Here is a 26,365-nt window from a genome sequence, read left to right on the forward strand (position 1 = left end):
GTTGAAATCTGGTGGTGCAGTATTTGTAGCATTTATGCTTCTTGGATCCATCCATCCAGTATGGTGATTATCATCAGTACGATGACCACCCAACCATCCAGTATTGTATGAATGTTGGTTTTGAGGTTCCAACTGTTCAGTATTAAGAGGTTGCATGGTTGGGGTAATTACCGTTCTTGTATGTGCTGCTTGTAAGTCATGAAGTTGTACCCGTTCAGTATTTGCTGCTTCATCAGTTCGGTTATGCCTTTGCGTAGTATTAGGAGCATCTGTAGATCGGAATTCTGTCATTTCAGTGTTGCGTTCATCTACAATTCTTCGTTCTTCTTGAATCTCTAAATTGTGAGCATTTTCGTTTCGGTGTTCCAATTGTCCAACATTAGAAGTATCTTCATTGCCATCTTCACTTTGAGGTTCCACCACTCCACTATTGGAAGTTTCAACAGCTGGGGGATCATCTAGTCCAGTATTGCGAGCATCTACAGTTTGAGGTTCTGTTTTAAAACTGGGAAATTGATTGTTATCGCTAAAAAGTGCAGCAAACTGCCTGAAATCCACCATTCCAGTAGGGGGAGCATGTCCAGCAGTACCACTACTACTAGCACTAGGTTTAAAGCGAGAATTATTAGCATTGTTATCTATTAAATATATAGTCAAGAATATAAATATTAGTACAATCCTGAAAAGAAGGTGTTGAAAAAGGTAAACACGTATGAATTACATTTGAAGCTTAACCACAGTAAGCTTTTGCAGATATAAATAAAGTATTCAAATGACTTTCACTAAACAACTAATTATAGATGAAAGTGAAAATCAAACACGGACGGATCCAGACAGACAATCTCGGACAGAAAACGGACAAATGCATTTTATGTAGAATACATAACATGCGGATTAGTATGTAGGAGAGTTTAGTTTCAGAGCGATTCTTTATTTAGAAGTTAAATTATGAATGTTGAGAGATCACTCTCTTACATTAACTGGGGACCGCGGGGTCGTTACACCCGTTATCCTCCTTAGAAGATACCCTTGCGGTTAATTGATTCTTAACTCAAATATCAAAAATTTCTTAAAGATTTTAAATCATAAACTTAAAGTGCTCACCAATAGAAAGACGATTCTTAAATTTTGAATAAAACAGAGATATTTGTTATTTTTTCGATTAATTTCTTTTTATTAAACATTAAATTATTAAATTTACTTAATTTTTTTTTTATTTAAATACAATATTTTTATTCATAAAATGTATATTCCTTATAAAATGTTTTCTCACGAATAAAAGATCTCGGTAATTGACTAAACACTTGGAATACTTTTAATTCAACTGCAATAGTTGTTAGTTGTCCTATAATCAAAATCATTAAGATACTCTCCAGACTTCAAAGTTTAAACTAACCCAACTTCTTTTTCTACTTTGTTCTGTAGTTTAAAGGACTAATGGGACAAAATTGTAATTAAAAGAATTATAAGTGTTTAGGGGTCTTTAAAAGACATTATCAAAAATTTAATTAAACATTAATTTTATTTAGATTTCTTTTTAACATAAATTTATAAAATTAAATATAAAATAATTAAATAGAATTTTATTGAAAAATTAGTGAGAAATTGAAATTTCCCAGGAAAACATATTAACAAATTTCTTATAAAACAAACGAAGTAGTTCTAGAACAAGTTTTAGCAGAAACATTTCGGATTAATGAACCGTAACTTTGGATGAAATCTTCTTTATTTCACTGTCTGGTACTTAATTGTGATTGAAAGAAGTATTTCTAAAGACTTCCCTAAGAATTACTTTATTTCTCGAACCCTTTCTATAAAATATTATTGTGATTCAAATGATTTTTCATTGAACTAGTTCTTAAGCAATAGTTGGCACTAGTGATGTCACCATTACTCCTTTAACTCGTTCTTTGGAAGAATGTTATGATCCTTAAATATTTCTAAAGATTTCTTCACTTTTTGAACACATTCTGTAAAATACTATTGTGATTCTAAAGTGATTTCTAAAGAGGTTTTTAAAGAATTAATTCTTAGCACAAGTTGGCACAAGTCTCTTTAACTCATTCTTTGGAACATTGTTGTGATTGTGAAGTACTTTTAGAACCCGTTCTATGAAGCATTGTTATGAATTGAAACCTAGTAACTGGATAAACTACATGCTAAGAAAAAGATGGATAAGCATCGAGATCTACGTGATAACTATCACGAAAAAGCTATTTCGTGATTACCACGAAGTTCGCTAAGACGTGTCTGTTTCGCAAACGATGTCTTAATACTTTTAAAGGAAAAATATCCAATTACTTGTGTAGAAGAGCTGAGAAGTCTCGACCTTTAGCTGTGCTTAAACGAAAGGCATCAATGTTAACCCGGCGAAGATGAAAATCTATCTTTTCACAAAAAAGTGAAAAGTTATTACGAATATTTAATCATCCTTTCTGGGCAAGAAGAATGCAGTAACAGACAAAGTTAAGTACTTAGGTGAAATATTTGACACCACATAAAGAATAGGATCAACAAGGTATATCGGTACAGGACGATATAAAGGAGGACTATAGGCATGAAATGGGGTCTTATTCCTACTGCCAAATAATAAAAGTGTAATAACAGCAATTGTTTATGCTTCAATAAACTGATGGACTTCTTTGGACAAAAAGTATAATATCAAACTACTAAAAGGAGTTAAATATTACGTCAACCAAGGCAAAGTTACGGCAAATTCCATAAAAATTAAATACTAAAATTTTTTCGGTATGCATGTAGGGATCGGCAGGTTCCTAAGAAATTCCGGCAACCATGGACGATTTATTAAGGCGACGAGGGATTAAAGCCAGTTAAGCTGGGACGATTGTCGTCAAAATTTTAAAACTTTTAATAAGCCAGACTTGCTTACAAAGAATCTTCTAAGCGTTTCTCAAAAGAACTGGCGAGTACGACGGCATCACTTGATTCCTTATGAAACCAGATGGTAAGTTTAATAAAAATAATACCGAAACTATGGAACCACTTTTGGTGACACACTTACGGGGTTTGCAGAGATTATGAAAATGAAGGCTCTACTTTGGACCACCTCAAGGCTTCTTAAATCCACATAAGTGAATTAGTCAGCTGCAAAGTACACAGATTAGCATGCTTTGCAATCACTGGCTTTATGAGCCTTGATATATACACCAAAAACATTTCTGCTTAATCTGCTATGCGACTAAAACAGTCGATTCAGACACTAGATTTCTATATAGTCAGCTCAGCGGTCATTTAAGATTAAAATACCGACAAGGGATGATTGATATTCCTAAGGGATAACGTGGCCTGAATTTTCACTAATCGCTCAAAGGCAATAAAATATCTGATGAATGCGCAACCAAAAGGATCATTCGGGGTATACACACTCCTCTGTTGACTCTATCAAAACTGATAGATGACGGAGCTTTGAATGAGACATAACGCAGGTAGTAAACTTGTAGAATATTAAGACTGCTCTGACCACGGATGTGACAATGGATGCGACTAGGATTCTCTTGTCTCTTAGTAAGAACTCGATTAGGCTTCTCACTGGTATAATTACTGAGCACTGTATGATTGGATAAATGTCGAGACGTATGGGTTACCCACGTTATAGCAATTGTAGAAGATGTTAAAATGAAGAAGAGGGGGAATCTGTACAACACTCTCTATGTGACGACCCAACCTTACAAGAGCACAGACTACTCTTAGTCTTAGTAGAGATCTTTTCCATAATCTGGACTGGCTCAGAGAGTTCAGTTTTACCTAGATAAATACCGAAACTTCTTGGCTGCAATGTTAAAGTCGTTTAAGGGAAGATTGAAGGTATTAGGAAATACTGGCAAGGAACTGCTACATCATGGGTACATGCTAAAGTCGTGCACTTTATTGAATTTAACTTTATTAATAGAGAATTATTAATAAGATTCCAGAGAAGAGGTAATAGAACTTCGCTTGTAATGTGCCTGGTGTTACCCCTCTGTAAATAATAACAATGTTCATAGAGAAATCGTTTAATAAACCTCGTTTAATAAGCCCCTTCGAAGTCAACGAAGGCTACTAGGATTCTTAATACTCAAGAGATTAAACGAAACATTTAAACGAGTCGAAAGCTGTGTCAACAGATTTAATCCAAAAATCATTGATAAAATAATTGTAGTCCGAAGAAGGAATTAGCGAAGGTCGTTTACCTAACGCTTCCAACGAATTCTAGTTCTGATCATAACACCCATCTAGAAGAAGTGTTATATGGATAAGTTCTGGAACTAATTAAAAAAACTTGTACAAGTTTTCCTGGGTAATTGTGTAATGTGTACGTATTTGTTTATATATAATTAATGTTTATTTCAATTGGCCATTATTTTTTCATATTTGTTTTTAAAATTGATTATTTTTTAAAAAGTAATAAGAGTTAAGATAAGTTTAACTTTTGACATCAGTTATTCATCGCTTCTTTTCGTTGAAATTTTCATAATTTTTCATGTTTCAATTTCTTAAATCATATTATCTCTTTGTCAGTGATTTTAGCAAAGGAGTTTATATCTAGGATTCTATGTAGCTGCCTTGGCAATAAAGTTATCAAAATTTATATTTAAAAAATCTTTAAAGAATTTAATTTTATAAAATTTCAAAATTCTTGTTAATATTTCGGTAATTAGCTAAAGATTGTTGTGAAATCTTCTATAAAATAAAATTTCTTAACAAAATATAGTTTCAAATTTAAATTTTGTATTAAAATCTATTTAATTGTTTTTCATAGTTTTGAAATTATATAATAACGTTTCTTATTTTTTTACTTTATTTAAAACCCAAATAAATGAAAAAAGTCTTTTAAATATTTCCAGGTGTGTGTGTGTATGTGTATTTGAAAATATTTTAAAAAACCTTTTGCAAAAATTTGAGTTTTTCTAGGATTCAATACCATCTGACACGTTGGACAATCTTGCAGAAAACTGTATTCTTCTAAACTCGTCCCATTTCAAAATGAAACATAAGAATCTTTAAAAATTTTAAAAGATTTCCTTTTCTAAATATAAATATTTGAAAATATTTTCAAATCTTTTTCAAAAATGAACGATTTTCTTGAATTTATTAATGAAAACCGATTAAAATTCAATATTTGTATTAAATATTTTTAAAAACTTTCTATTTCAAAACTATTAATCAATTTAAACAATTTATTACTTAATATTAAATATTTGAAAAAACAACAGTTTCGTATTGAAAACATAAATTTGTTAAAATGTTTTATTTCAAATATTTTTCATAATTTTCTCATATTTAATTATTTTAATTTGGCCAATGAAAATGATTTCATGTCTTTTTCATATTTAAACATTTTTAATGGTGAATTGTTGTTATTTTGTACTTTAATAAACTTATTTATCTTATATTTAATATATTATTACAATATTTTTGTTTAAAATCATTTCAAGGAGTTTCGGTAGCTCCTGACGGTTTCTTTAGTTTCGGTAATTTCATTTGTATTTTAAATATTTTTAGTTTTCTATACATTTTAAGCATTTCTAATGGTGAATTGTGAAAACTAATAAACTTATTTATCTTTAAAACGTTCTTGTCAGAGATTTATCATTGTTTTTTTTCCATTAATTGGACTTGGTTTCGGAGTATTTTGTTCAAATTTTGAATACTTTTTATGGATTGTTTAGTTTTGGCACACCAAAGAAACCACCGCTGAAGAGGGCAGCAAAGTGGTTGAAATCTGGTGGTGCAGTATTTGTAGCATTTATGTTTCTTGGATCCATCCATCCAGTATGGTGATTATCATCAGTACGATGACCACCCAACCATCCAGTATTGTATGAATGTTGGTTTTGAGGTTCCAACTGTTCAGTATTAAGAGGTTGCATGGTTGGGGTTATTACCGTTCTTGTATGTGCTGCTTGTAAGTCATGAAGTTGTACCCGTTCAGTATTTGCTGCTTCATCAGTTCGGTTATGCCTTTGCGTAGTATTAGGAGCATCTGTAGATCGGAATTCTGTCATTTCAGTGTTGCGTTCATTTACAATTCTTCGTTCTTCTTGAATCTGTAAATTGTGAGCATTTTCATTTCGGTGTTCCAATTGTCCAACATTAGAAGTATCTTCATTGCCATCTTCACTTTGAGGTTCCACCACTCCACTATTGGAAGTTTCAACAGCTGGGGGATCATCTAGTCCAGTATTGCGAGCATCTACAGTTTGAGGTTCTGTTTTAAAACTGGGAAATTGATTGTTATCGCTAAAAAGTGCAGCAAACTGCCTGAAATCCACCATTCCAGTAGGGGGAGCATGTCCAGCAGTACCACTACTACTAGCACTAGGTTTAAAGCGAGAATTATTAGCATTGTTATCTATTAAATATATAGTCAAGAATATAAATATTAGTACAATCCTGAAAAGAAGGTGTTGAAAAAGGTAAACACGTATGAATTACATTTGAAGCTTAACCACAGTAAGCTTTTGCAGATATAAATAAAGTATTCAAATGACTTTCACTAAACAACTAATTATAGATGAAAGTGAAAATCAAACACGGACGGATCCAGACAGACAATCTCGGACAGAAAACGGACAAATGCATTTTATGTAGAATACATAACATGCGGATTAGTATGTAGGAGAGTTAAGTTTCAGAGCGATTGTTTATTTAGGAGTTAAATTATGAATGTTGAGAGAACACTCTCTTACATTAACTAGGGACCGCGGGGTCGTTACACCCGTTATCCTCCTTAGAAGATACCCTTGCGGTTAATTGAATCTTAACTCAAATATCAAGAATTTCTTAAAGATTCTCAATCATAAACTTAAAGTGCTCATCTTTAAACTCACCAATAGGAAGACGATTCTTAAATTTTTAGTAAAACAGAGATATTTGTTATTTTTTCGATTAATTTCTTTTTATAAAACATTGAGTTATTAAATGTAAGCATTTTATTTAGTTTTTTATTTAAATACAATATTTTTATTCATAAAATGTTGATTCTTTATAAAATGTTTGCTCACGAATAAAGGAACTCGGTAATTGGCTAAACACTTTAAATACTTTTAATTTAACTTCAATAGTTGTTAGTTGTCCTATTATCAGAAACATTTAGATACTTTCCGAACTTCAAAGTCAAAACTAACCCAACTTCTTTTTCTAATTTGTTCTAAAGATTAATGGACTAATGGGACAAAATTGTATATAAAGCTAAAGTATAATAAGTGTTTAGAGGTCTTTCAAAGATATAATATTAGACAATTGAATTAAAAATAAATTTTATTTAGTTTTCTTTTTAACATAAATTTATAAAACAAAGTATAAAATATGTAAGAGAATTTTAAAAGAATTTATTGAAAAATTAGTGAGAAATTGAAATTTCCCAGGAAAACATATTAACAAATTTCTAACAAACTAATTAGTTCTACAACAACTTTAAACAGAAACACTTTAGATTAAAGAACTGTAACTTGGGATAAAACCTTCTTTAGTTCATTTTCTGGTATTTAATTGTGATTCAAAGAAGTATTTCTAAAGACTACTTTAAGAAATACTTTAATTCTTGAACTCTTTCTACAAAACATTATTGTGGTTCAATGATTTTCATAGAACTATTTCTTAAGCAATAGTTGGCACTAGTGATGTCACCATTACTTCTTTAACTCATTCTTTGGAACAATATTATGATTCTCAAGTATTTCTAAGGATTTTTTACTTCTTGAACCCATTCTGTAAAACATTATTGTGATTACAATGAAATTTCTTAGGAGGTTTTTAAAGAATTAGTTCCTAGCACAAGTTGGCACAAGTCTCTTTAACTCATTCTTTGGGACATTGTTGTGATTGTGAAGTACTTTTAGAACCCGTTCTATGAAGCATTGTTGTGATTCGAAACCTAGTAACTGGATAAACTACATGCTAAGAAAAAGGTGGATAAGCATCGAGATCTACGTAACTATCAGGAAAAAGGTATTTCGCGATTACCACGAAGTTCGCTAACTCAAAAAGGATTTAGACGTGTCTGCTTCGCAAACGATGCCTTAATACTTTTAAAGGAAAAATATCCAATTACTTGTGTAGAAGAGCTGAGAAGTCTCCCAATACGACCTTTAGCTGTTCTCAACCGAGAGGCCTCAATGTTAACCCTCGAAGATGGAAATCTATCTTTTCACAAAAAAGTGAAAAATGTATACGAATACTTAATCATGCTTTCTGGGCAAGAAAAAACCGGTAACAGACAAAGTTAAGTACTTCGGTGTAATCTTTGACACCACATACAGAATAGGAACAACAAGGCATATCGGAACAGGACGATATAAAGGAGGACTATAGGCATGAAATTGGTTCTTATTCTTACTGACAAATTGGCATCATAAAAGTATAATAACAGCAATTATTTCTTATGCTTTAATAAACTGGTGGACAACTTTGGACAAAAAGTGTAATATCAAACTACTACTAGGAGTTTAATATTACGTCAACCAAGGCTCTTGAAAGGTTGCTAGATATTACACCCATTGCAACATATTTAAGATATGAGGCGGCGCTTATAGCCGAAATGCTCTTTACTTTAGGCGAACTGGCCAAAAGCTGTTATAGAACACGTAATTAATGTATACTAGAAGGTGCTATACAATCATCCAACGTGCCCGATCGCATACCAGATGAGAATATGTCAAAAGCTTTGGAAGTTAATCTCAGATAGAATGTTTACGTCAAGCGAGGCTTTCGAGCATATAAAGTAGGAGTCCGTTGCTGCACGGAATGCTATAAATTAGGGGACAATAAGTACCTGGGTTGTATACTGAAGACCCAGAAACAGAAATATACTACAGTGTAACTAATCATTACAGAAGCTTTTAGACAGTCCGAAAAAACGGCACCCACAGGGCTTCATGTATTTACTGACAGCTTCAAGTCAATCGGGGAAATATGAGGTGATAAAATTATATCTAAAACCATATTTGAATGTAAGAAAGTTTTAACCTCCCTGAGGCAAGGTTTACGTCATATGGGTCACTTGGGAGTGTCGGCAACGAAAGGGCTAATGTACAAGCTTTAAAGGGAAGGGAGCTCAAGGTATTTAACCTGACAAAGGCAAAACCTTTCGATGCAGCGTAAGCTGATTTAAAAATATGAGTGAGAGAATTCCATAAATCCTCTTGGAATAATGAAACAGTGGGTAGAACCGCAAAGATCCTGTGGGTGATCCTGATAAGAGCAAGATGAGAAATCTTCTCAAAATGATCAAAACTGAGATTTGTATAATGGTAGGTATTATGTGCGGACCCACAGGATTACGGTCACAGAATAAGACGTGCGGATTTAGATGAATGTAGAGCATGTGAGGATAACATTGAAACTCTGAAGCACTTTTTCTGCCACTGTCAGTCATTCGTGGAAGTTAGATCTAAGTATTTTGGGAATGATATTATTCAGGAAAAAATTTTTCTCACAAGCACTGAATGGAAGAAAACTGAGTTTCTGAACATTAAACTGATTACTAATTGAAGAAGTTATATGAAGCTTCCCTAAAACTAGTTCCGAGTGTGACAAATTCATTATAAAATCATTTAATAAAGAACTGATTCTAGCAATATTTTTTAGTACAAGTTTAGATTACCCAACGCTTTAATAAAGTGAGTTGAGTAGTTAACAGTTTTGAATAAATATCATTAGCCTCAACTGCTAGACGGACTAGCAATTGGAGACGTGGCACATTACATAAGAATTAAATACTAAAATTTGTTTTTCTGTAAAACTATTGAAGTTACAATCTTTAGATTTTGCACTAAGACTATTAACATCCATGTATTAATATTTATGATGAAAATGGACGGACTTTCATAAAAGGGACTTGGCACTTTTACATGCATTTCAATACTTATTTAAGTAATAAATTGACGGACTTAATTTTTCGGGGAGTTGCTCTCCATATATGAATTAAGTATAAAGATTTGTTTAATCAAGGAAAGTAATGCGGCTAGAATTGTCAAATTGTTTACGAAGAACTTTTTAATCTAGGTGAACATTTGGGAGCAAATGGACAGACTATCATTAGACGATTTGCTAACTTCCATGTGAGCTAAGTGAATAATTTTTTTAGGGACTTTAAGGGAAGCCTTCTTTGCTGGTATGCATGTAGGGATCGGCAGGTTCCTCAGAAATTCCGGAAACCATGGACGATTCATTAAGGCGACGAAAGATTAAGGCCAGTTAAACTGGGACGATTGTCTTCAAAATTTTAACACTTTTAAGAAGGAAACCAGATGTGCTTAGAAAGAATCTTCTAAGCGTTTCTCAGAGAAACTGGGATGATAACTAGATTCCTGATGAAACCAGATGGTAAGTTTAATGAAAGTAGTACCGAAACTATGGAACCACTTTTGGTGACACACTTTCGGGGTTTGCAGTGATTATGAACATGAAGGCTCTACTTTGGAGCACCTCACAGCTTCTTAAATCCACATAAGTGAATTAGTCAGCTCCAATGTTAGTGTGTAAAAAATTTGCCGAGTGGTGTCATCTTCATACTCTAAAATCTTTTTCAAACTCAATAGGGTGGGCTTTAAAGTAACTGCCGACATTATGCTTTTTATTCAAAAGAAATGGGTGTCCCTGCCAAAACCAAAGTGATTCTTTACATCAAAATCCCGGAATTCAGAACTTTACGTTTAAATTCCTTAAACGAAGCCTAATATCTTAACCTAATTTTAGACCTAAGCTCACATGAAAATGTTATGCTGAAAGTCTAATGAAGAAGGCACTATTTGCCTTTTATATATGTAAGAAAACCTTTGTAAAAAGGTGGCGTCTTAAAACATACATTTCACACTGGATGTTCAATGCGGTCATAAGACCTATTTTGACATACAGAGCTCTTGTTTGGTGCAGAACGGTGGATACCAAGATTTACTCCTCTACTCTCCACAAAGTACACAGATTAGCATGCCTGGCAACCACTGACTTTATTAAGCCTTGATATATACACCAAAGACATTTCTGCTAAATCGGCTATGCGATTTAAACAGTCGATTCGGACACTGAATTTCTATATAGTCAACTCAGTGCTCGTTAAAGATTAAAATACCGACAAGGGATGATTGATATTCCTAAGGGTTAACGTGACCTGAATTTTCACTAATCGCTCAAAGGCAATAAAATATATGATGAATGCGCAATCAAAGGGATCATTCGGGGTATACACACTCCCCTGTTGACTCTATCAAAACTGATAGATGACGCAGCTTTGAATGAGACATAACGCAGGTAGTAAACTTGTAGTATACTAAGACTGCTCTGACCACGGATGTGACAATGGATGCGACTAGGATTCTCTTGTCTCTTAGTAAGAACTCGATTAGGCTTCTTACTGGTATAAATGTCGAGACGTATGGGTTACCCACGTTATAGCTACTGTAGAAGATGTTAAAACGAAGAAGAAGAATAATCGGCACAACACTCTCTATGTGACGACACAACCATACAGCAGCACAGACTACTCTTAGTCTTAGTAGAGATCTTTTCCATAATCTGGACTGTCTCAGAGAGTTCAGTTTTACCTAGATAAATAGCGATACTACTTGTCTGCAATGTTAAAGTCGTTAAAGGGAAGATTGAAGGTATTAAGAAACACTGGCAAGGAACTGCCACATCATGCTTATATGCTAAAGTCGTTTAACTTCATTAATTGAGAATTATTAATAAGATTCAAGTGTAGAAGTGATAGAACTTCGCTTGTAGTATATCTGGTGTTACCCCTCTGTAAATAATAACGATGTTCATAGAGAAATCGTTTAATAAGCCCCTTAGAAGTCAACGAAGGCTACTGATTCTTGATCATGCTCAAGAGATTCAACGAAACCTTTAAACGAGTCGAAAGCTGTGTCAACAGATTTTATCCAAAAATCATTGATAAAATAATTGTAGTCCGAAAAAGGAATTAGCGAATGTCGTTTACCTAACGCTTCCAACGAATTCTAGTTCTGATCATAACACCCATCTAGTAGAAGTGTAATATGGATAAGTTCTGGAACTAATTAAAAAAACTTGTACAAGTTTTCCTGGGTAATTGTGTAATGTGTATGTATTTTTTTTAATATATAATTAATGTTTATTTCAATTGGCCATTATTTTTTCATATTTGTTTTCAAAATTGATTATTTTTTCTTAAAGTAATAAGAGTTAAGATAAGTTTAACTCTTGACATCAGTTATTCATCGCTTCTTTTCATAGAAATTTTCATAATCTTTCATGTTTCAGTTTCTTAAATAATATTATCTCTTTGCCAGTGATTTTATCAAAGGAGTTTATATCTAGGATTCTATGTAGCTGCCTTGGCAATAAAGTTATTAAAATTTATATTTAAAAAATCTTTAAAGAATTTAATTTTATAAAATTTCAAAATTCTTGTTAATATTTCGGTAATTAGCTAAAGATTGTTGTGAAATCTTCTATAAAATAAAATTTCTTAACAAAATATAGTTTCAAATTTAAATTTTGTATTAAAATCTATTTAATTGTTTTTCATAGTTTTGAAATTATATAATAAAGTTTCTTATTTTTTTACTTTATTTAAAACCCAAATAAATGAAAAAAGTCTTTTAAATATTTCCAGGTGTGTGTGTGTGTGTATGTGTATTTGAAAATATTTTAAAAAACCTTTTACAAAAATTTGAGTTTTTCTAGGATTCAATACCATCTGACACGTTGGACAATCTTGCAGAAAACTGTATTCTTCTAAACTCGTCCCATTTCAAAATGAAACATAAGAATCTTTAAAAATTTAAAAGATTTCCTTTTCTAAATATAAATATTTGAAAATATTTTAAAAATCTTTTTCAAAAATGAACGATTTTCTTGAATTTATTAATGAAAACCGATTAAAATTCAATATTTGTATTAAATATTTTTGAAAACTTTCTCTTTCAAAACTGTTAATGAATTTAAACAATTTATTGATAAATATTAAATATTTGAAAAACAATAGTTTCGTATTGAAAACATAAATTTGTCAAAATGTTTTATTTCAAATATTTTTCATTATTTCTTCTCATATTTAATTATTTTAATTTGGCCAATGAAAATGATTTAATATCTTTTTTATAATTTAAACATTTTTAATGGTGAATTGTTGTTATTTTGTACTTTAATAAACTTATTTATCTTATATTTAATATATTATTACAATATTTTTGTATCAAATCATTTCAAGGAGTTTCGGTAGCTCCTGACGGTTTCTTTAGTTTCGGTCATATCATTTGTATTATAGATATTTTTAGTTTTCTATACATTTTAAGCATTTTTAATGGTGATTTGTGAATATGAATAAACTTATTTATCTTAAAAACATTCTTGTCAGAGATTTATCATTGTTATTTCCATTAATTGGACTTGGTTCTAGAGTATTTTGTTAAAATACTTGAATACTTTTTATGGATTGTTTAGTTTTGGCACACCAAAGAAACCACCGCTGAAGAGGGCAGCAAAGTGGTTGAAATCTGGTGGTGCAGTATTTGTAGCATTTATGCTTCTTGGATCCATCCATCCAGTATGGTGATTATCATCAGTACGATGACCACCCAACCATCCAGTATTGTATGAATGTTGGTTTTGAGGTTCCAACTGTTCAGTATTAAGAGGTTGCATGGTTGGGGTTATTACCGTTCTTGTATGTGCTGCTTGTAAGTCATGAAGTTGTACCCGTTCAGTATTTGCTGCTTCATCAGTTCGATTAGCCATTTGCCTATTGGTATTGAGAGCATCTATAGATCGGAATTCTGTCATTTCAGTGTTGCGTTCATCTACAATTCTTCGTTCTTCTTGAATCTCTAAATTGTGAGCATTTTCGTTTCGGTGTTTCAATTGTCCAACATTAGAAGTATCTTCATTGCCATCTTCACTTTGAGGTTCCACCACTCCACTATTGGAAGTTTCAACAGCTGGGGGATCATCCAGTCCAGTATTGCGAGCATCTACAGTTTGAGGTTCTGTTTTAAAAGTGGGAAATTGATTGTTATCGCTAAAAAGTGCAGCAAACTGCCTGAAATCCACCATTCCAGTAGGGGGAGCATGTCCAGCAGTACCACTACTACTAGCACTAGGTTTAAAGCGAGAATTATTAGCATTGTTATCTATTAAATATATAGTCAAGAATATAAATATTAGTACAATCCTGAAAAGAAGGTGTTGAAAAAGGTAAACACGTATGAATTACATTTGAAGCTTAACCACAGTAAGCTTTTGTAGATATAAATAAAGTATTCAAATGACTTTCACTAAACAACTAATTATAGATGAAAGTGAAAATCAAATACGGACGGATCCAGACAGACAATCTCGGACGGAAAACAGACAAAAGCATTTTATGTAGAAAACATAACATGCAGCTTAGTATGTAGGAGAGTTTTGTTTTAGTGCGATTCTTTATTTAGAATTTAAATTATGAATGTTGAGAGAACACTCTCTTACATTAACTAGGGACCGCGGGGTCGTTACACCCGTTATCCTCCTTAGAAGATACCCTTGCGGTTAATTGATTCTTAACTCAAATATCAAGAATTTCTTTAAGATTCTAAATCATAAACTTAAAATCCTCTGCTTTTAACTCACCAATAGGAAGACGATTCTTAAATTTTGAATAAAACAGAGATATTTGTTATTTTTTCGATTAATTTCTTTTTATTAAACATTGAGTTATTAAATTTATGCATTTTTTAGTTTTTGTTATTAAAATACAATGTTTTTATTCATAAACTGTTGATTAATTTTACAATGTTTGCTCACGAATAAAGGAACTCGGTAATTGACTAAACACTTGGAATACTTTTAATTTAACTGCAATAGTTGTTAGTTATCAGAATCATTTAAGTAGATACTTTCTGAACTTCAAAGTTTAAACTAACCCAACTTATTTTTCTACTTTGTTCAGAAGTTTAAAGGACTAATGGTATAAAATTGTAATTAAAACTAAAGTATTGTAAGTGTTTAGACGCCTTTCAAAGACATAATTATCGGTAATTAAAATAAGAATTTATTTTATTTAGATTTCTTTTTAACATAAATTTATAAAACTATATATAAAATAATTTAATAGAATTTTAAAAGAATTTGTTGACAAAATAGGAAGAAATTTAATTCCCAGGAAAATGCTTACAAATTTCTTATAAAACAAACGAAGTAGTTCCAGAACAAGTTCAGACAGAAACACTTTAGATTAATGAACCGTAACTTTCAAAAAAAAGTTCTTTATTTCACTTTCTGGTACTTAATTGTGGGTCAAAGAAGTATTTCTAAAGACTTCTTTAAGAATTACTTTAATTCTCGAATCCTTTCTACAAAACATTATTGTGATTTAAATGAGTTTTCATAGAACTATTTCTTAAGCAATAGTTGAGACTAGTGATGTCACCATTACTTCTTTCTAAAGTATTTCTAAGGATTTCTTCACTTTTTGAACCCATTCTGTAAAAAAAATTTCGAATCTAAAGTGATTTCTTAAGAGGTCAGGTCTTAAGAAATCAAGTCATGTCTCATTTAATTCTTTAACTTGTTCTTTGGAACAATGTTATGATCCTTAAATATTTCTTAGGATTTCATCACTTTTTGAACCCATTCTTTAAAAGACTACATATTATGATTCTAAGATGATTTCTAAGGTGGTTTTTAAAGAATTAGTTCTTAGCACAAGTTGTAATTGTGAAGTATTTTTTACTCCACTTTACTTTTAGAACCCTTGAAACATTGTTGTGATTCGAAACCTAGTAATTGGATCAACTGCATGCTTAGAAACAGATGCATAAGCAGCAAGATGTACTAGATAACTATCAGGAAAACGGTATTTCGCGGTTACCACGATTAATCGCCTCCTAAGTTACCTAATTTATAAAGGACTTAGACGTATCTTCTACGCATACGAAGTTTTAATACTCTAAATTACTTGTGTAAAAGAGCTGAGGATACTCTTAATACAACCTTTCAGCTGTGCTCAACCAAGAGACCTGAATGTAAACCTGGTGAAGATGAATATCTTACTTTTCGCAATAAAGTGAAACATTTCTACGAAAACTTAACCCTGTTTTCGGGGCAAGAAGACACAGCATAAAGGATAGGTTCCGCAAGTTACATAGCTGCTGGGCAATATGTAGGAAGACTATAGGCATGAAATGGGGTCTTAGTTCTACTATAACAAATTGTCTTTATAAAAGTGTAATAAGACCAATTCTAGCTTATACTTCAATAAACTAGTGGACTTCTTTGGACAGAAATTTGCGCTTATAGCCGAAATTCTCTTTACTTTAGCGTACTGGCCAAAAACTGTTATAGAACACGTCATTAATGTAAACTAGAAGGTTCTACACAATCATCGGACGTACCTGATCGCATACAAGATACAGAATATGGCGGAAAATTTGAGAAGCTAATCTCAGATAGAATGTTTATGTCAACCGTAATATTAGTACAAATACCTGTAGGAGTCTGTTGCTGCACGGGAAGCAGCAAAAAGGGCGCAAAAGTGCCTGGGGTTGTATATTGAAGACCCAGAAACAGAAATATACCACCGTGTACCTAACCATAACACAAGCTTCTACTAGACAGAAGTCCGAGCAATAACGGCACCCACAAGGCTTCATATATTTACGGACAACCTCAAGGCAATCGGGGCGACATCAGGTGAGGTTTGTATGATGGTACGTATTTAAGTGAGGACCCACATGATTACGGTCGCAGAATAAAACGTGCGAATGTAAAGCATGTGGGAATAACATTGAAACTCTGAAATACTTTTTCTGCCACTGTCAGGCATTCGTCGAAGTTAGATCCAAGTATTTTGAAAGTGATATTAATCAGGAAATAACATTTCTTAAAACACTGATTGGAAAATTCTTAGGAAATAAGACTGAGTTTCTGAACATTGAACTGATTGAAGATTGAAGAAGTTGATAGCTTCCCAAATCCCAGAATCAAACCAAAGAAGGAAACGTAATGCTGATAGTCGAATGCAGAAAGTATTATTTGACTTCTATATATGTAAGAATGATTGGTATTCCAAAGGGATGGCTAAAAGGAAATGAAATATCTAATAAATGCGCAACCAAAGGGTCATTCGGGATATACACACTCCCTGTTGACCCTATATTACCACTTGTAGAATATTGAGACTGCACTGGCCCACTCTGACAATGGATATGACTAGGACTTATTTGTCTCTTAGTAAGAACTCGATTAGGCTTTTCACTGTTATAATTACTGGGCACTGTATGATTGGACATATGTCGTAACGAATGGGCTACCCACACTATAGCTACTGTGGAGGCTGCTAAAACTAAAAAGAAGAGGAATCGGTACAGCACTTTCTATGTGACTACCCAGACTCTGTCTCATTAGAGATCTTTTCCAAAATCTCTGTCTCAGAGATGCGTCACTAGTAAACATGATCGATTTGATTAGAAATGCCGGTTGCAAAAACCAAGTAGTTAACGAATTAGGGAAGGAAATTATTCTCTCTACATAGGGGAATGGTAATTCTAAGGGCAGCACAATGAACCACTAGGCCTTCGAGAGAACTTGATATCTAGCGAGAAATCTGCATAAAAAAACTTTAAACAATAACATTATGCACGAAAAAGTTCATGTGAACTTTTATTATATTAATTTATAAAAAAGTAATATATCTTGGAAACTGTTAGAGCTAGATTTTTAAAATTTGAGGGATTCTTATTTTTATAGACTTTTAGAAGGTGGATGTTCCAGAGCTTTTCTCCAACCAAGCGCTTTGTACATTAGAAAGTGCTTTGTGATCGTATTGATATGCTATTTCTCAGGTTATGACTATCACACTTTTATGTGAATAGATAGCTATAGTTGTCAGCGAAGCTTCAGCTGGAATATTTAGATTCAGAGACAATTTTTATGTAAGTTTATGGTCAAATATTTTGCACTGTTAGAGTTAACTCAACTCATTCACGGTGCAGAGAAAGAATTCAATTTTACCCTGATTAACAGCGAAACCTGTTGGCTGCAACGACTAAGTCTTTTTAGGAAATATAAAAGAGCTAAGAAGCTGTGGCAAGGAATTCACTTGAAACTACCACTTCATGCGTACATGCTAAAGATGTGCACATCATTGAATTTAACTTTATTAATATAGAAATTTTAACAGGATTTCAGAGAAGAGGTGATAGAACTTCCCTTGTAATGTGCCTGGTTTTAATCCTCTGTAAACAGTGGCAAATATTTGAAAAGTTTTCTTTTAAGAAATTAAAAATTTTTGGAAATATTTCTCTAAATTCGTTTAAAATTGATAATCGTTTAAGAATCCTCATTATTCGTCATAAATTTTATCGATGATCGATTTATTTTTGTAATTTAATTTATGCATTTAACAGATTGTAAAAAGATTTATAAATATTGATCATATTCTTTCCTTCAAGTTAATTGTGAGTTATTGTTTTTTTTTTTCTTTAAACATTTTTAATGGTGAATTGTTATTGTGAATTATCACTTATAAATGATAAATAAATAGATGTTTATTTCAATTGGCCATTATTTATTCATATTTGTTTTTAAAATTGATTATTTTTTAAAAAGTAATAAGAGTTGAGTTACGGTTAACTCTTAACAACAGTTATTCATCGCTTCTTTTTATAGAAATTTTCATAATTTTTCATGCGAGGCTTTCGAGCAAATACCAGTAGAAGTCCTTCGCTGCACGGATCGCTATAAATTGGTGGACAAAAAGTGCCTAGGATTGTATACTGAAGACCCAGAAACAGAAAAATACCACCGTGTACTTAATCATAACACAAGCTTTTAGACAGAAGTCCGAAAAAACTGCACCCAGAGGGCTTCATGTATTTACTGACAGCTTCAAAGCAATTGGGGCGATATCAGGTGATAAAATTAAATATAAAACCGTATTAGAATGAAAAAAGCTTTAACTGAATACTCTTCCTGAGGTAAGGTTTACATCATATGGGCCACTTGGGAGTAGTCGGCAACGAAAGGGCGAATGTACAGCTTTATAGGGAAGGGAGCTTAAAGTAGTTAACGTGACTAAGGCAAAACCTTTCGACTCAGCGAAAGCTGTTTTAAAAATATGAATTAAACAGTGGGTAAAACCACAAAGATCCTGTGGGTGATCCTGATCAGTGCAAGACGAGAAATGTTCTCAAAATGAGCAAAACTGAGGTTTGTATGATGGTACGTTTTCTGCACCGACCCACTGGATTACGGTCACAGAATAAGACGTGTGGATTCACACGAATGTAGATCATGTGGGGATAACATTGAAACTCTGAAGCACTTTTTCTGCCGTTGTCAGGCATTCGTGGAAGTTAGATCCAAGTATTTTGGGAATGATATTATTCAGGAAATAACATTTCTCACGAGCATACATTTTAGGAATTACATCCAGAAAACTGAGTTTCTGAACATTGAACTGATTGATGATTGAAGAAGTTGTATAAAGCTTCCTTTAAACTAGTTAGTTATATATTATGAAAAAATAATACAGATAGAGTCCCTAACGTGAATATTTAGGAAAAACTAGACGGACTAGCAATTGGAGGCGTGGCACATTCCATAAGAATTAAATACTAAAATTTGCTTTTCGGGGAAACTATTAAAGTTACAATCTTAAGTTTTTGCACTAAGACTTTTAACATCCATGCTAATTTTTATGATGAAAATGGACGGACTTTCATAAAGAGGACTTGACACTTTGTCATGCATGTGAATATTTAAGTAATAAACTGACGGACTTAATTTTCGGGCAGTTGCTCTCCATATATGAATTAAGTACAAAGATTTGTTAATATAGGAAGATTTGTCAAATTTTGTACGAAGAACTTTATCATCTAGGTAAACAAATGGGCAGACTATCATTAGGCCGGTTTGGCACCTTCAATGTGAGCTAAGTGAATAATTCATTAATCTGAGAATTACTGTTAGATTATTTATTCAGGACTTTAAGGAAAGCCTTCTTTGCTGGTATGCTTGTAGGGATCGGCAGGTTCCTAAGAAATTCCGGCGACCATGGACGATTTATTAAGGCTACGAGGGATTAAGGCCAGTTAAGCTGGGACGATTGTTTCTTGATTCTTGAGGAAACCAGATGGTAAGTTTAATGAAAGTAGTACCGAAACTGTGGAACCCCTTTTGATGACACACTTTCGGTTTGCATAGATTATGAAAATGGAGGATCTACTTTGGAGCACATCACAGCTTTTTAAATCCACATAAGTGAATTAGATCCAATGTTAGTGTGTAAGACATTTGGTTGGGGTGTCATCCATCAAGCCCTAAAGTCATTTTCAAACTCAGTAGGATGGGCTTTAAAGTAACAGCATATGCCGACGTTATGCTTTTTATTCAAAAGAAATAGGTGTCCCTGCAAATACCAAACTGATTATTTATACCAAAATCCCAGAATTCAGAACTTTTCGCGTGAATTCCTTAAAACGAAGCCAAATATCATGACCTAATTTTAGACCTAAGCTCATATGAAAATGTTATGCTGAAAGTCTAATAAAGAACGCACTATTTGCCTTTTATATATGTGAGAAAGCCTTTAGGATAAGGTGGGGTTTTAAAACTTACATTTTACACTGGATGTTCAATGCGGTCATAAGACCTATTTTGACATACGGAGCTCTTGTTTGGTGCAGAACGGTGGATACCAAGATTTACTCCTCTACTCTCCACAAAGTACACAGATTAGCATGCCTGGCAATCACTGGCTTTATAAGCCTTGTATACATATACACCAAAGGCATTTTTGCTAAATCTGCTATGCGACTTAAACAGTCGATTTGGACCCCCAGCTCAGTGGTCTTTTAAGATTAAAATACCGACAAGGGATGATTGATATTCCTTTGAGATAACGTGGCCTGAATTTTCACTAATCGCTCAAAGGCAATAAAATATCTGATAAATGCGCAACCAAAAGAGTCATCCGGGGTATACACACTCCCCTGTTGACTCTATCAAAACTGATAGATGGCGGAGCTATGAATGAGTAATAACGCAGGTCGAACTTGTAGAATATTTAGACTGCTCTGACCTACTGTGACATTGGATGCGACTAGGATTCCCTTGTCTCTTAGTAGGAACTGGTATAATTACTGAACACAGTATGATTGGATAAATGTCGTTATAGCTACTGTAGAAGATGTTAAAAGGAAAAAGAAAAGGATTAGGCTTCTCACTGGTATAACTACCGAGCACTGTATGATTGAGTAAATGTCGAAACGTATGGACAACCCACGTTATAGCTACTGTAGAAGATGTTAAACGAAAAAAGAAAAGGAATCGGTACAACACTCTCTATGTGACGACCCAACCTTACAAGAGCACAGACTACTCTTAGTCTTAGTAGAGATCTTTTCCATAATCTGGACTGTCTCAGAGAGTTCAGTTTTACCTAGATAAATAGCGAAACTTCTTGGCTGCAATGACAAAGTCATTGAAGGAAAGATTGAAGGTATTAAGAAACACTGGCACTTTATTGAATTTATCTTCATTAATAGAGAATTATTGATAAGATTCCAGAGTAGAGATAATAGAAATTCGCTTGTAGTGTGTCTGGTGTTTCCCCTCTGTAAATAATAACAATGTTCATAGAGAAATCGTTTAATAAACCTCGTTTAATAAGCCCCTTCGAAGTCAACGAAGGCTACTGATTCTTGATCATGCTCAAGATATTCAACGAAACCTTTAACCGAGCCGAAAGCTGTCTCAACAGATTTAATCCAAAAATCATTGATAAAATAATTGCAGTCCGAAGGAATTAGCGAATGTCGTTTAACTAACGCTTCCAACGAATTCTAGTTCTGATCATAACACCCATCTAGTAGAAGTGTTATATGGATAAGTTCTGGAACTAATTAAAAAAACTTGTACAAGTTTTCCTGGGTAATTGTGTAATGTGTATGTATTTTTTTAATATATAATTAATGTTTATTTCAATTGGCCATTATTTTTTCATATTTGTTTTCAAAATTAATTATTTTTTTTTTAAAGTAATAAGAGTTAAGATAAGTTTAACTCTTGACATCAGTTATTCATCGCTTCTTTTCGTTGAAATTTTCATAATTTTTCATGTTTCAATTTCTTAAATCATATTATCTCTTTGTCAGTGATTTTAGCAAAGGAGTTTATATCTAGGATTCTATGTAGCTGCCTTGGCAATAAAGTTATCAAAATTTATATTTAAAAAATCTTTAAAGAATTTAATTTTATAAAATTTCAAAATTCTTGTTAATATTTCGGTAATTAGCTAAAGGTTATTGTGAAATCTTCTATAAAATAAAATTTCTTAACAAAATATAGTTTCAAATTTAAATTTTCTATTAATTGTTTTTCATAGTTTTGAAATTTTAGAATAAAGTTAAAGTTTTTTATTTTTTACTTTAAAACCCAAATAAATGAAAAAAATCTTTTAAATATTTCCAGGTGTGTGTGTGTATGTGTATTTGAAAATGTTTTAAAAAACCTTTTACAAAAATTTGAGTTTTTCTACGATTCAATACCATCTGACACGTTGGACAATCTTACAGAAAACTGTATTCTTCTAAACTCGTCCCATTTCAAAATGAAACATAAGAATCTTTAAAAAAAGATTTCCTTTTCTAAATATAAATATTTGAAAATATTTTAAAAATCTTTTTCAAAAATGAACGATTTTCTTGAATTTATTAATGAAAACCGATTAAAATTCAATATTTGTATTAAATATTTTTGAAAACTTTCTCTTTCAAAACTATTAATCAATTTAAACAATTTATTACTTAATATTAAATATTTGAAAAAACAACAGTTTCGTATTGAAAACATAAATTTGTTAAAATGTTGTATTTCAAATATTTTTCATTATTTTCTCATATTTAATTATTTTAATTTGGCCAATGGAAATGTTTTAATGTCTTTTTCATAATTTAAACATTTTTAATGGTGAATTGTTGTTATTTTGTACTTTAATAAACTTATTTATCTTATATTTAATATATTATTACAATATTTTTGTATCAAATCATTTCAAGGAGTTTCGGTAGCTCCTGACGGTTTTTTTAGTTTCGGTAATTTCATTTGTTTTATAAATATTTTTAGATTTTATACATTTCAAGCATTTTTAATGGTGATTTCTACAAATTAATAAACTTATTTATCTTAAAAACGTTCTTGTCAGAGATTTATCATTGTTATTTCCATTAATTGGACTTGGTTCTAGAGTATTTTGTTAAAATACTTGAATACTTTTTATGGATTGTTTAGTTTTGGCACACCAAAGAAACCACCGCTGAAGAGGGCAGCAAAGTGGTTGAAATCTGGTGGTGCAGTATTTGTAGCATTTATGCTTCTTGGATCCATCCATCCAGTATGGTGATTATCATCAGTACGATGACCACCCAACCATCCAGTATTGTATGAATGTTGGTTTTGAGGTTCCAACTGTTCAGTATTAAGAGGTTGCATGGTTGGGGTTATTACCGTTCTTGTATGTGCTGCTTGTAAGTCATGAAGTTTTACCCGTTCAGTATTTGCTGCTTCATCAGTTCGGTTATGCCTTTGCGTAGTATTAGGAGCATCTGTAGATCGGAATTCTGTCATTTCAGTGTTGCGTTCATCTACAATTCGTCGTTCTTCTGGAATCTCTAAATTATGAGCATTTTCGTTTCGGTGTTCCAATTGTCCAACATTAGAAGTATCTTCATTGCCATCTTCACTTTGAGGTTCCACCACTCCACTATTGGAAGTTTCAACAGCTGGGGGATCATCTAGTCCAGTATTGCGAGCATCTACAGTTTGAGGTTCTGTTTTAAAACTGGGAAATTGATTGTTATCGCTAAAAAGTGCAGCAAACTGCCTGAAATCCACCATTCCAGTAGGGGGAGCATGTCCAGCAGTACCACTACTACTAGCACTAGGTTTAAAGCGAGAATTATTAGCATTGTTATCTATTAAATATATAGTCAAGAATATAAATATTAGTACAATCCTGAAAAGAAGGTGTTGAAAAAGGTAAACACGTATGAATTACATTTGAAGCTTAACCACAGTAAGCTTTTGCAGATATAAATTAACTATTCAAATGACTTTCACTAAACAACTAATTATAGATGAAAGTGAAAATCAAATACGGACGGATCCAGACAGACAATCTCGGACGGAAAACAGACAAAGGCATTTTATGTAGAAAACATAACATGCAGCTTAGTATGTAGGAGAGTTTTGTTTTAGTGCGATTCTTTATTTAGAATTTAAATTATGAATGTTGAGAGAACACTCTCTTACATTAACTAGGGACCGCGGGGTCGTTACACCCGTTATCCTCCTTAGAAGATACCCTTGCGGTTAATTGATTCTTAACTCAAATATCAAGAATTTCTTAAAGATTTTAAATCATAAACTTAAAGTGCTCATCTTTAAACTCACCAATAGAAAGACGATTCTTAAATTTTTAGTAAAACAGATATATTTGTTATTTTTTCGATTAATTTCTTTTTATTAAACATTGAGTTATTAAATTTATGCATTTTTTAGTTTTTGTTATTAAAATACAATGTTTTTATTCATAAACTGTTGATTAATTTTACAATGTTTGCTCACGAATAAAGGAACTCGGTAATTGACTAAACACTTGGAATACTTTTAATTTAACTGCAATAGTTGTTAGTTATCAGAATCATTTAGATACTTTCTGAACTTCAAAGTTTAAACTAACCCAACTTATTTTTCTACTTTGTTCAGAAGTTTAAAGGACTAATGGTATAAAATTGTAATTAAAACTAAAGTATTGTAAGTGTTTAGACGCCTTTATCGGTAATTAAAATAAGAATTTATTTTATTTAGATTTCTTTTTCACATAAATTTACAAAACAAAATATAAAATAATTTAAAAAAAAATGTAAAAGAATTTATTGAAAAATTAGTGAGAAATTGAAATTTCCCAGGAAAACATGTTAACAAATTTCTTATAAAACAAACTAAGTAGCTCTAGAACAAGTTCAGACTGAAGCGCTTTAGATTAATGAACCGTAACTTTGGATGAAATCTTCTTTAGTTCACTGTTTGAAAGAAATATTTCTAAAGAATACTTTAAGAATTGCTTTAATTCTTGAACTCTTTCTACAAAACATTATTGTGATTCAAATGATTTTTCATAGAACTAGTTCTTAAGCAATAGTTGACAGAAGTGATGTCTTCATTACTTCTTTAACTCGTTCTTTGGAACAATGTTATGATCCTCAAGTATTTCTAAGGATTACTTCACTTCTTGAAACCATTCTGTAAAACATTATTGTAATTATAATGAAATTTCTTAGGAGGTTTTTAAAGAATTAGTTCTTAGCAAAAGTCTCTTTAACTCATTCTTTGGAACATTGCTGTGATTGTGAAGTACTTTTAGAACCCGTTCTATGAAGCATTGTTATGATTCGAAACCTAGTAACTAGATCAACTACATGCTAAGAAAAAGATGGATAAGCATGAAGAAAGCAGTAACAGACAAAGTTAAGTACTTCGGTGTAATCTTTGACACCACACAGAGAATAGGATCAACAAGGCATATAGGTGCTAAACGATATAAAGGAAGACTATAGGCATGAAATTGGGTCTTATTCCTACTGCCAAATAATAAAAGTGTAATAACAGCAATTATTGTTTATGCTTTAATAAACTGATGGACTTCTTTGGACAAAAAGTGTAATATCAAACTACTATAAGGAGTTTAATATTACGTCAACCAAGGCTCTTGAAAGGTTGCTAGATATTACGCCCATTGCAACATGTTTTAGAAATGAAGCGGCGCTTATAGCTGAAATGCTCTTTACTTTAGGTGAACTGGCCAAATGCTGTTATATAACACGTTGTTAATGTATACTAGAAGGTTCTACACAAGCATCGAACGTGCCTGATCGCATACCATATGAGAATATGTCGGAAGCTTTGGAAGCTAATCTCAGATAGAATATTTACGTCATGCGGGGCTTTCAAGCATACAGCAGTAGGAGTCCGTTGCTGCACGGAATGTTATAAATTGGCGGACAAAAAGTGTCTGGGGTTGTATACTGAAGACCCAGAAACAGAAATATACCATCGTGTAACTAATCATAACACAAACTTTTAGACAGAAGTCCGAAAAAACGGCACCCACAGGGCTTCATGTATCCTGTGGGTAATCCTCAAGTTTAGATTTCACAACGCTTCAATAAAGTGAGTTAAGTAGTTAACAATATCTAACAAATATCGTTAGTATCAACTTCTAATTAAAACGAATACAGACTCTAAATACTTCGTTGTATAATCAGTTGTGAAACTTATTGAATATTTCCTGAGAAATTAGTTTAGTATATCTGAAAAATATATTACAGAGAGAGTTCTCAAT

The 26,365-nt window shown here is 32.3% G+C and overlaps 1 long non-coding RNA gene across 1 annotated transcript; it reads right to left on the bottom strand.

Annotated features, from left to right (window-relative positions):
* Window positions 1-7,242: 7,242 nt before the first annotated feature.
* LOC124418870 lies at window positions 7,243-22,701 on the bottom strand. Its single transcript, XR_006940272.1, has 2 exons — window positions 19,831-22,701; window positions 7,243-9,758 (listed from the first exon to the last, which is right to left on the bottom strand). It is a non-coding gene; the product is annotated as an uncharacterized LOC124418870 (long non-coding RNA).
* Window positions 22,702-26,365: the final 3,664 nt, after the last annotated feature.

This window comes from Lucilia cuprina, chromosome 3 (assembly GCF_022045245.1).
Source record: "Lucilia cuprina isolate Lc7/37 chromosome 3, ASM2204524v1, whole genome shotgun sequence".
Taxonomy (NCBI): Eukaryota; Metazoa; Arthropoda; class Insecta; order Diptera; family Calliphoridae; genus Lucilia; species Lucilia cuprina.